This window comes from Mobula birostris, chromosome 2, assembly GCF_030028105.1.
Source record: "Mobula birostris isolate sMobBir1 chromosome 2, sMobBir1.hap1, whole genome shotgun sequence".
NCBI lineage: Eukaryota > Metazoa > Chordata > Chondrichthyes > Myliobatiformes > Myliobatidae > Mobula > Mobula birostris.
In genome coordinates, this window is record NC_092371.1 from 53,055,871 (window position 1) to 53,070,786 (window position 14,916).

Genomic DNA, 14,916 nt, shown 5'->3' on the forward strand with positions numbered 1-14,916 from the left:
CTGCTATCACGAAGAAGGTGCAGGAGCCTCAGGATTCACACCACCAGTTTTAGGAACAGTTCCTACCCCTCAACCATCAGACTCTTGAACCAAAGGGCATAGCTTCACTCAACTTCACTTAACGCATCATTGAAATGTTCCCACAACCAATGGACTCACTTTCAAGGACTGTTCATTTCACATTCTCGATATTTATTTTTTATTTGTTTGATATTATTTCTTTCTTTTTATATTTGCAGTTTGTTGTCTTTTACACACTGATGAATGCCCAAGTTGCTGCACTTTCACTGTTCTGTTATGGTAATTATTTTATGGATTTATTGAGTATGCCTGCAAGGGAATGAATCTCAGAGTTGTACATAGTGACATATATGCACTTTGAAAATAAATTAATTTGGAGTTTGAACACTTTGAAGATCTGCTGAACAGACCCATACATCTTAACCCACTTGACATCCCTCCAGACAGTAATGACCTGCCTATAAACTGCAACAAACCTACTAGAGAAGAGGTCAAGAAAGCAGTAAAGCTGCTAAAGAAGGGTAAAGCAACTGGTTCAGACAACATTCCTGAAGAAGCCTTCAAGACATAATACTAGCTTAACACTAAAGAGGATGAAAGATGCTATAGATGCTAAACTATGAGGTAAGCAAGCAGGCTTCCGCAAGGACAGATCATATACTGATTAAATGGCTACACTATACATCATAGTCGAGCAGTCGCTTACCGTAAATGAAATTCATCTCTGCACATCAACTTCATCAATTGTGAAAATACCTTTGACAGCACAGACAGATAGATCCTGTGGAGAGTCCTGCAGCACTACAGAAGGAAAGATGGTCAGTCTGATCAAGAATTTGTAGAAGAGAATGTCCTGCACAGTTGACCATGGTGGGCAGCTCAGCAGCAACATTTAGGTGAAGGCAGGAGTCAGACAAGGGTGCCTGATGTCCCTTTTCCTGTTCCTCCTGTTTATAGACCGGATCAAGAAGACATCTACAGCACAGAAAAAGAATGGGATTCAGTGAACCCTGTGGAAACTACTGGATGACTTGGACTTTACTGATGTTTTAACTCCCCCATCCCATAGCCACAAGCAGATGCAGGGAGGGAAAAAACAACAGACCTAGCAACCACTTCAGTGTAAGTGGGCCTTAATATCCACAAAGCAGTAACCAAAGTCCTCAAGATCAACTCAACCTGCGTCAACCTAATCACTCTCGGGGAAAGTCTGCTTAAAGAAGTAGAAGCCATCAGCTTCCCAGGTAGTGTCATTAACAGACAGGACGGCATCGACGTGGATGTCGAAACGAGGACTGGCAAAGCTAAGGCAGCTTTCATCCACATTTGGTTCTCCATGGAGCCGTCACAGTGCACGAAGATAAGGCTATTCAACTCCAACGTGAACTCAATTCTACTGCATGGGGCAAAGACATGGAGGACAACAAAGATTATCATTAGGAAAGTGCAGACTTTTATTAATGGCTGCCTGAGAAAAATCCTCCAGATGTGCTGGCCAGAAGTCATCAGCAACACGAATCTATGTAGAGAACACACGAGCGCGCAGCAGAAGAAGAATGAAAGAAACGAAGATGGATAAGCTGAGTATCAAACACCAGACAAGCGCTAACGTAGAATCCCCAGGGAAAGCAGAAGAGAGGCTTCCCAAAGAACATCTGACCACGCGATCTTGAAGCTGACATCAGGAAGATAAGCTACGTCTGGGACAACTTGAAAGGATGACCTAGGACTGAGGACTCTGGCTAGCAGCTGCCAGCAGCCTATGCCCCAGTAGGAGTGATGTGCTTAACTAACAACTATATGTCATCATATACCACACTGAGATTCACTTTCTTGGAGTCGTACATACATGGTGATATATATCCCCATCCTTTCTGGATTTCTCTTTCTCCATCTCACTCCACAGCATAGTAACCAATATCCTCAAGCAGCCACAGAATCCCACAGCTATCTCAACTATGCTTCAATGCTCCTTCCTGAAAGGACTCCATTCTTCTGTGTGTTCTGTTTCCATCATTTCTGCTCTGATAAAACTTTCCTCAGGGTAGCCTTCCTTAATCATTGTTGACACAGGCCTTAACTATCAAAGAGTCAAAGACCAGTGCAACTCGTTCCACATAATCACCACCCTCTGCATGAAGAAGTTAACCTTGGGGCTCTTCTGAAATCTTTCCCCTCTCACCTTAAACCTATGCCCTCTAGATGTTGATTCCCTTTCCCTGGGAAAGATGACTGTGCATATTCAACCCCTCTATGCCCTCACGATTTTATAATCTCTACAAGGCAACTCATTTCCAAATGCAAAACATTTATTTCCTACAACTTTATTCCTACCTTCTTTCTTATTGGCTGGAGCAAGAATAAAGTTCCGCAGGCCCTCACTGTCCATCTGCCAATGCCTATATTCAGTGGATCATCCTTTGCAGTTTTCATTTCCCCTTCCCCTTCAGCATTTGGAAGGGACAATGCCCTTTGTACCTCCCTGATTCACTCTTCCATCTCCATTAACCATTTCATTTTTTGTGGTAGTTTCCATGTAGCTACAAGAGATACAACAACTGCATCTTTACCTTTTCTGTCCCACCGTCCATGGATTCTAACAGTCACTCCAGATAAAGCAATGCACTTCTTTAAACCTATTTTATTTATTTAGTGGTCATGATGTGGTATCCCCTATATTGGGGAAACCAGACAGCTTGGGTAACTGCTTTGCAGAACATCTCTGTTCAACCCACAGAGATGACCCTGACCTTCTAGTTTGTCTTCACTTTATCCCACTCTGACATTTCTCTGTGACATTCCACCTTCCATGTTCCAATGGAACTCAACATAAGTTTAAGGAACAGCACGTCATCTTTGATCTGAACATATCACAGGCCTCAGGGCTGAATATTGAATCAATATTCTGGGCTTCTGTAGAAGGAGAACTCTCCTGTTCTCCACCTCCTTCACCAATACAGAGTTTGAAAATCAAAGAGTCACTCACTCCCAAGCTATGCCTTTATTAATCATCTCTCACACACAAAAAATAGTTTAAAGATATAATTTAACTAATAATAGCTTTTCCCAGAATTCTCCCTTTGTGGTGAGCATCCAGCCATCAGCAGCACATCATTGCTACCTGATTGTTTCAATCAGTCAAAGATTAGACAACACAACATTTACAGGTCACCTTTATTGTGTTGGTATGATGTGAATAAATTGTACTTCACGATCATTCCGTGGTTTTCAGAAGCTACAGGCCACAGTGGACCAGTGTAAATGAAATATAGATGGCAAAACAGCTGCTGTTTATTAGGAGATGCCAGTAAGAACATAAAAAAAGCAGATGATCTACATAAAGCTCTTCAAGCCAAAACCAATATTCGGTAATATAATGAGTGACCTAAGCTTGGATTCAACTCCACATTTCTGCCTGAGCCCCTTTGTCAAGGACTCCCTTTTCCACATGCCCCTCCCCCGTAGTCCAAAAATCTGTCTATCTCAACCTTGAGATTCAATGACTTCACCCACCCAGCTCTCTGAGGTACAGAATTCCAACTGACAATTCTCTAAGGGAAAAAAATCTCCACGCATCTTTAATCGGCACTGTCACACTCTGAAACTATCTCCTAGTTCATGGATCAAGCACAAGGGGAAGCATCTTTGAGCCATACCTTGCCAATCCCGTTCAGAATCTTTAATGTTGCAACCAGAAGGGTCAGCACACTACAAGAAGGATGTGGTAACCTGGAAGAACAGGTCCACCAGGATGCTGCCTGGAATGGAAAGCTGGAGTCACAGGAGATATTGGATACGCTTTGTTTATACATAAACATTGAAGGGTGAGGAATGATCTTATCATGCTAAGGAGGGCGTAAATATGATAGATGGTCCTTTCTGCAGGGCAAGGGTGTTCTAGAATTAGAAGGTATATATAGCCAGATTTTCTATGCAAAGTGACAATATCAATCTGGTTTGCAAGCATGCATGAGAGCACTGAAAACTCTTTACAGAGCAGCACTCTGTAGTCACTTTCTGTTTAAAGAAGATTCTCCTTTGCTGCCATTGAGCCAATAATACAAGAAGGGAACTGGTCATAACTAGATATCAATTCCTGTAGGGATCAATGACATCATACTGCTTTCAGTAAGCACAACTCTGTTAGTGAAAGGAATATGTTAAATTTGACTTTCGTAGAATCATAACACAGCAGACTAGGTCATCTGGGCATTGCTCCAGTCCCTGCTTTTCAGATAAGCTATCCAATTGGATCAACTTCTTGGCACTTGCTCCATCACTTGGAAAATACTTCCATTTTAAGTATAAACATAATTCACTTTTAATCATTATTGTTGTCAGTTAATTCTACTAATTATTTGAACTCTCAAAAATCTAAGACTCTGACTTTTGGAAGCTATTCTCCTTACTAGATCTTCCATTTTACACAGAATATATGAAACAGGAGCAGGGATAGATGAATTGATCTATTGAACTTGCTCTATCATTCAATAATTCATGATTGGCTCAACACCAGTTTTCCTCTCTCTCTCTCTAAATCTTTTAACTCACTTGCAGTTTAAATATTTGTAAACAAAAAGGAAGGACATATTCAATAAGTGTCTCCACAGCTCACTTGGGTAGAGAATTTTAAAAATTCATTACCTTCAGAGAGGAGAAATTTCTCTTCATCTCCATCTTAAATACTCAACCACTTTTTCTGAAACTATGGCCTTAAATTCTTGTTCCCTCACAAAAGGAGGTGTCTTCCCAACATCAGCCTCTCAATCTTTATAAAGATTAGCTTTATTTGGCATATGTGTTGATCAAAACATCAAAATATATAGTGGAATGCTTTCCTTACATCAACAACCTATAAGGTTCAAGAATTGTGGGGGCAGGGGATGAACAGGCGTGAGTGTCACCACATTTCTGGCGCCAACATAGCATGCCCCACAACTTATTAATCCTAACTGTACATCTTTGGAATGTGGGGGGAAACCAGAGCACCTGGAAGAAAGCCACTCAGTAACAAGGAGAATGTATGCACTTCTTACAGTCAACAGCAGAAATTGAACCCCTATCAGTGATCGCTAGAAGGGCTTTAAAGTGTTGTGCTAATACTTTGCTACTCTGCCACCTGTGATAATCTGCCAGAATCTTATAGGTTTCAATAAGATTATCTCTTATTTTTCTGAATTCCAATGGGTATAAGCCCTACTTGCTCAACCTTTCTTTATATTTCAACCCCTTCGCCATAGGAATCAACGAACCCTCTCTTTGCCTCCTCCAAGGCAAATACATCTTCCCTTACAAACGGAGACCAAAATGCAATGCCCTTCAACATTGCATTAAAATATTTTTATTTTTGTATCCCTTTCAGTAAAGCCCATAATTTCATTGCCTTTTTAATTGCTTGCTTACCTGCCAGTAAGAGATGGCTGAAACAAATGGTAAAATATTTTAAATGTTTTAGTCTGTTTCAAAGTGTTATTGCTGTTTCTTATTGCTTCAAAATATGTGTAAAACATATATTAATTCTGTTTTAAAAATTCAAGATACAAGATTGTTTAATGTCATCTCAATTACATAAGTGTAAAGGAGAATGAAATAATTGTTTCTCCAGATTCAATGCAGCACAAAAACACAGTAAGTAAGATAAAGAGCATAATAACAAAAAACTCAATAAATATAAACAGATAAAATAGCTCATATACACAGAATAATTGTTTGTCCATAAAGTGATACTAGGCACAATCTACATATTTTTAGATTGAGAAGCAAAGCATGATTGGTGGTTAAGTCAAAATATAATGGTAACTACAAAGACTGTGCAGAAGCAGAATTATGTTTAAAACTTTCAGGAAGTGAAAGACTGAGTGCTAATTTAGACTGTGATGCTGTGGTTGAAGCTGACAGTTAGCTTGTGGCAGGACAAGTCATGAAAGCTACCAGGAACAGACTAATGAAATACCAAACTTGAAACATGTGAAGAAGGGTCAGAGCACTAATTGGGGATTGAGGGAACAAAGAAGGATTTGCAACAGCTAAAGGCTATGTTGCTAGAGCTAATGATATTTCTATTAGACCGTGAGCCAGTGGGGTTGGTCGGTACCATCTGAGGGGAATAATGCTCATAGTGATTTTTGGCAAGGTATACATCTCTAGAGTTAGAAAATATGTGATAGCATTGCACCAGTGGTAGCTTTATTACTTCAAATAAGTAATCACTTTTTGTATATATTCCATATTAACATCAGTACAGCAGAAAATACTATCCCAACCCCCAAAAGGTAAAAAACCTCATTTGGAGAGATTTCTGGAGTTTTATCAATGTCATGATATTTTCCATATTGTTGTATCAAGTCAAAACAATCTTAAGCTTTTGTCATAGCATATAGAATTACAGTACAATAATTCAAATGTTGGGTTCTGCACAGCCATAACCTAGGCCCATTTGGTTGTAAAATGAATATACTTAATCAAAGACTGCTTTCCATACTTTGTTTTCCATACTTTCACAACCTATTAATAATCATAATAATTTTCCAAGTCTTCCACATCTTCATCTGAACTTTCCACACCATCTGAGGTGGGTGCCTGGTTCTCACAGTCTGCCAGTCTACACATGTCAGTACATCTGAGGCCATTTGCAACACACATTCATCTTGGGAGCATTTTTTTGGACAGTTACAGGCCAGTAGATCCAGGACGGCATCGGGTGCTGGCTGGCCTTCCATCCAGTGCACCACCAACTGCTTAGCTTCCTCTTCTCTCTCCATCTTCCATCCTCTGCCAATTGTGGGTCCTTCTCCAAACATCTTCTCCATATACCAGCTTGGTAGTTGGCTCTCTGTGCATGTTATGTTAAGCAGTCCTTGCTTGGTGGGAGTTGATAACTTTCGTTTTCACCTTTTTTGGCACAGAAAAGGTGATACCTGAGCTCATTGACCTTGGTGGTTGATTCTTTTGGGGCATACAGGAGACAGGTAAATGCCTTCAGTTTGTCCATCAGTTCTGTGGGGAGATCCCATTCCTGACCCCACTCTAAGAATGTGTCCTGAGTTTCCCTGTTACTGGTCAGAAGTTCTAGGGCACTTGTCTTTCCTTTGCCTGCAAAAGCGCTTACAGTGTCACATCCTGTATATGCATGCAACCCAATGAGAGCCCTACAAACCTCTATGCCAACAGTGGCAGCAACCTTCCTGATGTCTACAAGTCTTGTATTGGTTCTAGTGCCACACTTCTTGAACAATGGGGCCTCAATCTTGTCACAAAACGCTAAAGACTTGATAAAGACATCTGTGTCTTCTGAGCGGATCACTACAGATTGGTATCCCGCTCTTGTGGCATGAGCAGCATGGAGAAGTAGGCGGTCATCTGCTTCTTTTTGTTGACACTGAAGATCTGAAACCTCCTCACTGTCTTGAGATGTGATTCTGTAACATTTGTCATTCACAGTTGCATACAGAATCTTCTCCTGTAGCTTTGCTCTGTACTCCGCCTTCCTCCATTCATGGACTATGAAGCTAATGAGTCTATTTTTGTTACTGACTTTGGTCAGGAAGCTCCTCCACTGCCTCACCATCTGTGTGCCTGTGATACCTTGCAAATCATGACCAGTCTCCACATCCCGTAGAGATCTTTCACTGTTCTTGATAGAGTTCTCCTTGTATGTGTCAGAATCCTAGACGTTTAGTATACTTTTTTGGAAGAACTCGGTCTACATCAGTATAAATTGAGAAAGAGAAAGAATGGTTAAATCTGCAAATGAAACAGAGCAAAAAAGAAAGGAAGAAAATGTATTTTTGAAAGAAAAGGGTAAAATTGCTCTAGAAATTAACAGCTGGAAGATGAGAGAAAAAGGGTGGGAGCCAGACAGAGACAGGGAGATTAGTTACAAACTTTGCTGGAGAATAGTCAGTGGGAATTATAGGAACAGATAAACAAATTGCAGCAAAGTATGAGAAAATATAGTTGTAATAGTAGGGGATTTTAATTTTTCCATCTTGACTGGGATTACCTTAGTTTAAAGGAATTGGATGAGGTGGAATTTGTTCAGTACATCAAGAAAAAGTTTTTGAGCTAGTATATAATGTCTTACTAGAAACAGGGCAATACCTGGCCATATCTTGGGAAATGAAACTGCAAAGGTGGTGGAAGTGCCAATATAAGAACACTTTACAGATAATGAAAGTTTCAGACCAGTATGGAAAATAATGAGGTTGGACCTTAAGTTAATGACTTGAAGAGGGATTTCATTAGAGCAAGAGGACCCACTGATGAAAGTAGATTGGGTGCAGTGAGTAAAACAATAACCGACAAGTGAGAGTCCTTTCAAAGAGAGTTAGTTCAGGGCCAATATGTTCTGACAAGGCTAAAAAGGAACAGATGGCAAGATTAGGAAAACTTGAATGATGAAAGGATATTGAAGGTTTGATCACACAAGAAAAAAAGAATATGGCAGATTTAGGCAACTGGAAATAAAGGAAGAATACAAAGTTCGCAGCAGAGTAATAAGAAAAAAAATAGAAGGATAAGTCAGGAAATATCTTTGGAATTAAGATTATGTGAATACGCTGGACATTCAATAATTATATTGGGAACAAGAAGGGAGCAAGGGAAAGAGTGGGACTCTTTTGGGTCCATAGGGTTAGACCATGTGTAGGGTCAGGCAATGTGGACAAGGCCCTAAATGGATATTTTTCATCTGTATTTACCAAGGAGAAGGGTATGGAGGATAGTGTTCATGGATAATTTTGAGAAGTCGGTATTAAGAAGAAGAAAGTGTCTGATGTCAAGGGGCACATATGTGTTGATAATTTTCCAGGGCCTGAGAAGATCTATATTATGGTACTATGGGAAGCAAGAGAAGAGTTGCTGGGGACCCTGACAGATTTTTGCACATATAATTAGCTACAGGTGGGGTGCTGGAAAACTGGAGGATAGCTAATGTTACTTTATCTAAGAAGGGGAGCAGAGATAAACCAGGTAACTACTAGCTGGTGTGCTTTTCATTGGTGGTAGGAAGATTGGAGAAAATTGTAAGGGACGTGATTACTCCCCCCCCCCCCCCCCCCCATCCCACACCATATTACAAAGCCCATTTCTGACAAATCAGACTCTTTCTGATTAGTCGCTGGGAAAGGGGGGACCAACCAGGGATAGTCAATTTGGGTATGTATGGGGGTGGGGTAAATTCTATTTGAGTAGTTTTAAGGAGGTAATTAAGAAGATAGATTAAAGCAGGAAAGATGTTGTCTACATGGACCTCAGTATTACATTCAACAAAGTCTCACGTGATAAACTAATCCAGAAAGTGAAGGGATATGGATTCAAAGTGAGTTGGCAAATTGGATACAATATTGGCTCAGTGATAGGAAACAGACGGTAGTGGTGGAAGGTTTTATTTCTAAGTTCATACTCAGTGACACACCACAAAGATCAGTGCAAGGAGCCTTTTTTATGATCTATATTAATGAGCTTGCTGTGAATGGTGGAGATATAATTGTAAATTTTGTGGGCAAGACTAAATGTTAGATAACAAGGAAGATTATCTAAGACTACAGCAGGATATAGATGAGATGGAAATTTGGGCAGAGCATTGACAGATGAATTCAATCGCAGCAAGTGCAAAATTTTACATCTTGGGGTGTCAAGTAAGGTAGATGGACTATTGGTTGCTATAGTATCATATCCATTTTCCATTTTGATAATTATTACCATTCTAGATATTGGTATGTGATCAGCAACAGAGATGCATAGACTTGATTGTTCTTGTAAGTTCATTCAAAGGCCTCACTCCCCACATTTGCATGTCCCATCACATAGTTACGTTATGGTGTTGACGAGGTCTCGAGTTATTTCATATTACTATAGTAACAACCAGCTTTTCTGCCTGTGCTTGAGGCCTTGGATACTATTAGACATGAATTAAAGTGGACCCGTTGTTTCTTATCTTATAATGACTGTAGTGCTTCCCTATAAACTAGGCCTCTTGAGACCTTGAGTCTTACTAAAGCAATCTTACTTCCTAATCGATGGCTGCTGCCTCGTAAAACTGAAAGAAAATTATAACAGTATTTTCTCTAATCTCCTGTGGGACAAGTTCACCCCATAATTAATCAATCCTAGAGATTCAATTCCTTCGGTATGGATCCCATGTTTCTCAACATTCTCAGAGAAATTCACAGAATATTAAACATCCTTCTATATGATAAAATGAAATTATTAATTTAAACTGAAAATACAGCCCATTCTTCTGTTCTAGGTGTTTGTTTTTAACCCAATGATTTCCACAGTCCCAACTTTGATCCTGAGGGCTGTCTCTGAAATGATATGCATTAAATATTCTGGGAAGGGAAGTAATGTAGTAAAATTAGCCTTTCCTAGATTTTTGTCAACGTTAACAAGCTTCTCTTCTCATTGGTGTATGTTATGAATGGCATTTGTCTTAATTTAGAGATACAACCCTTCCGATCCAACGAGACCTTGCCGTCCAATTATTCCCTGTGACCAATTCACGTACAAACCTGTACACCTTTGTAATGTGGGAGGAAACCAGAGCACCTGGAGGAAATCCAAGCTGTCGAGGGGAGTACGTACAAACTCCTTATAGACAGCAGCAGGAATCTTTGAAGGAAGCAATAGGACAAAATCACAGTGTTATTATTTAAAGTACACAGTATTCCTCCGTGACAGAATAAATTTCTGGAAGGAATTGCATATTATTTTCCTGGTGTGACAGCTTTTGACTGGAATAATCTCATAATTGCAAATGCCTCTTGCATTGCATATAGGGTGAAGATAGGCTACAGCCGTTTCCCTCAAATTATACCTTGCGAGTGATGTCCTCCTTCAAACTCTAAAACTGTACTTTTATGGGTATGTTTATTGTACCTATTATGATATCCTCACTAATGATCTCAGTTTGTAAATTGTCCTGTTTTCTACTGAAGTCCCTTTTTATAATGCAGGGGAATCACACCTATGTAGTAGTCATCCTTATAAGGTTGAGTATCATTATCCATTGAGTTTCTGTGTCAAACAAAGAAATGGAGGCACTCAGCAGGTTAGGCAGCATCTATGGAGGGAAATGTGCAGTCGGCATTTTGGGTCAACACCCTTCATCTGGACTGGTCTGATTCAGCTTTCTGTGTGTTGCCCTAGATTCCAGCATCTGCTGCTTCTTGTGCCTCCAGCTAGATATTACGCTGAAAAATCTCTTCAAGGTATGCCCACTTTGAAGAAGTTTTCCTCACCTCTTTGATGTGAATTCTATGATGTGGGGGTATTAGAGGATAGGCCTGTGTCTAAGCCTCCATTATGCATTCGAAAGACAGTGACATGTATGTGGTTGGGTGTTAGACAGGCAGACCAGTGAGGACAAGGGAAGGTGCACCCCGCAACCCCCCCCCCCCCCACCAGATCAGCAAGTCCTCGGTGTGTTCCAGGATCAGATTTCTGTGTGGTCAGGATGTACGGGGGCCAGTGACTCCTTAGTACGCGAATTGGTGTGACCAGAGTTCAAGGCCTGGTGTTCGGGTCCTGTCATTGATGCCTGAAGTTCAAGTCCTTATCCAGGTTCCCCATTCATCGACATTGGGGAATCCTGGGTAGATACTGATGACTGAAGCCTAAAGGTTGATTGGAAGTCCAGATCAAAGCCTAAATGCCAATTAGAAGTCCTGATCGAAGTCTGAAGGTCAATCGGAAGACCAAAAGTCGAGTCCCAATAGTTAGAGACCCGAGTCTGCGAATTTCTGTGAATGGATTTGCTGGGGAAGTCACAGGCCCAGTGTGTGTGAATCAGATTTTGTTGGAGTCTGAAGATGGCCTGACCCTATGTTGGTAGACTGTATATGTGTGTGGATGGGTGGGCAGGTAGCAGGGAAGAACAAGGCTTGCTTTGCTGTCATTGCCTTGTTGCTTGGTATGTTCTGTTTTCAGGATGTCAGTGTTGTTCTGTGGAGCGTGGTGGGCATTCTTTCTTAATATATAGTGAATTTGTTCTTTTCCCATTATTTAACTAGAAACAATACCTATTGCTAGTCAGGTAAGTATTTTGTCAAGTGTTTATCCCAGTTTCCCAAGTTAAAACTCCATTCTCTGGTATGCAGAATGAAAGACTTGCAGGAGGAAAGGGTTAACTTCTCTGCACATTAATACTGCTGGGAATTCAGGCAATGTACTGTGAGTCTGATCATACAATAAACTATTACTCAACACTGTCCTTTGTCTTTTAGAAATTTACACAATATCAGTCTGCAGGACCCAAAATCAAAATAAATAAAACCATAACTAATACTCTATATGAATCTAACTTGTAGTTCCTTCCTACCCAACAAAGCCTGTGTGTGTAAAGAGCTAATCCTCAAAACTAGCTCTCAGCCATGCAGAAACCAAATTAAAATTGTACTTAAATGTATGATTGGATTAAAATAAACAGTGCCATCAATTGAAATGAAAGAAAAGCCAGTTCTTGTTGGAACCAAATTAGGAAACAATTTTTAAAGCTCCATTGATTTAGAAATTCACTTCATCAATGTGTTTAACCTGAAGGCTCCATTGTAGCTCTAACTCCTTATTCCATGGGTGACCATTTATTAAATTACCTCTGTCTTCAAGTCTTCCAGTTAAAACCTATTAAACTGTTATTTTTGGCATGTAGCTCCAAATTTGCAACATTTCATAATATACAGAGCAGTTACATACTTCAGAAAGAATACAGCTTTCCAGAGCCAAACACAAGGCAGCATGAAATACAAATGCATGCACCTTGAGGAAATGCTTCAAAATTTAAGGCTTGAACACACAGGAATGCTGGAAGGCAACAGATATACAGACATACATTCAAACAATCTCACTCAGACCAAAGCTCCAACATATTCAAATTTCTTATAATAGTTAAGACATAAAAATGCCTGCAATTACAACTTAAATTTTTAGTCTGTAGTTCAAAATCCTGTTTTAAGATTTGGTTTACGTACTTGGAGAAAATAACAACTCACAAGACAAGACTAAAAATGTGACTGATGCTAAAGACAAACTGCAGAAACTTTTATATACAGTACTGTCACAAAGAAATGTCCAAATTTATATTCAAGCACACATTCACATGAACTACTGTGCAATACTTCAATTACTCAACTTCATTATCTGACATGCATATGCTAATGGGCATTCCTGATTAACACTAATCCTTAGTTCCAAATTCATTTTCATTCTATCATAATCCATCATGGGCCAAACCCCAAGAAATTTATGTGGCCATTTCCCCCACACGTCTTTTGTGTATGGGCTTTATTGGTTAGATCGTGTCATTGTCCATTCATCCGTTTCGGGATGGTTGTTTTTAACCGTTTGATGTCCATATCTAGAACAACTAGAAAGAAGACGTAGTAAAAAGGCACAGCAAGAGGAAGAAGCCTGCCTAGGGTGATTCAGAAGGTGAGCCTTTCAGATTTCCTGAACAAAACTGCAATTATTACTTTAATTCCCAACATCCAAATCCCTCACAACCATTGTTCTCCATCTCTTCTTATCAAGATCAAGTTCAAATTGAGTTCATTCTCATGTACTCTAGTATGGTAAATTACAGTACAATGAAATACTGATGATTGTAGGCAAGTAGCAGTAGCTATGGTGTAGGACTTCAGGCTTCGACACTTCAGGGTAGCAGTGAGAAGAAGGCATAACCTGGATAGTGGGTGGTGGGCATCCTTACAGATAGATGCCACCTTCTTGAGGCAGTCCTTCTTGTAGATGCTGGCATTGGCAGGGAGAACTGCACCCATGATGGATAAGCTGTGTCTACTGCTCTCCAGGGCCTTTTGGGTTTCTGTGCACTGAATTGCCATACCAGGCCATGATGCTTCTAGTCAGGACACTTTCAACAGTGTATCTGCAGAGGTTTGTTAGAGTAGTTTGATAGAATAGCGCTGGCTCAACTCCCAAGGGAAACCATCATCGTCAATGTGCTTAGCTCACACTGTTTGACCTGCCTGGTGTCGCAGTGTGTACTAGCAATATTGGAACTCAAGTGCAGAGGAAAGATAGACTCTGACGTAGAGATGGCAATGAGGGTTTATTCATAATAATTCCAAAAGAACATTGGTAGCTCAGCCAAGCAACATCGACAGAAGTAACATTCTCAAAAATAAGACCCTGCAATTAATACTAATCAGGCATCCCCTTAAATAATACAATTAACATGGAATCCTGGAACCTATAAAAATAAACTTAACAAGCTTAAACAGAAAGCACCAGAAGACTGCATTACAAATAGCGAGTTGCTTGAGGAAAAACACCAGGAGCTCTAAATGATTAGCAACTGTCATTAAACAGCAATTAACCAATTCAGGTGCTCTAAAAACCTTGGAGCCCAATTCTCCCCTGTGCCCTGCACAGGCCCGAAGAACTCATTCCACCTGGTCCTCCTCATCAGTCCTCTGTGCTTGCCTAATCTAAACTGATTTGCCCTTCCACCAAGGTTGGATCTACTACTTCCTCACCTGAGTCTGTCCTCCTACTGCCACACCCTTCATGTGTTCTATGCTACTGGCTCCCTACTTCTCCTGGACCCACACTGCTGCTCTCACCATTTCTGCTAGGAACTGATTTTAAATCCTTCTAAAGAATTCTCTGTAATCTTTTCTGCTTGAAAGAAAATGTTAACTAATGGACCACACACAAAATGCTGGAGGAACTCAGCAGGTCAGGCAACATCTATGGAAATGAATAAACAGTTGACATTTTGTGTCAAGACTTTTCTTTGGGACTGAAATAGAAGGGGGCAGATGGCAGAATAAAAAAAAAAGTGTGGGGGTGGAGGGGAAGGAGGCCAGCTGGAAGGTGATGGGTGAAGCCAAGTGTGTGGGAAAGGCAAAGAGCTGCAGAAGAAGGAATTTGATAGGA

At 40.3% G+C, this 14,916-nt stretch overlaps 1 pseudogene; it reads left to right on the forward strand.

Annotated features, from left to right (window-relative positions):
• The first annotated feature begins 614 nt into the window (after positions 1 to 614).
• Positions 615 to 1,743, forward strand: LOC140210575 (uncharacterized; annotated as a pseudogene).
• The last annotated feature ends 13,173 nt before the right edge of the window (positions 1,744 to 14,916 follow it).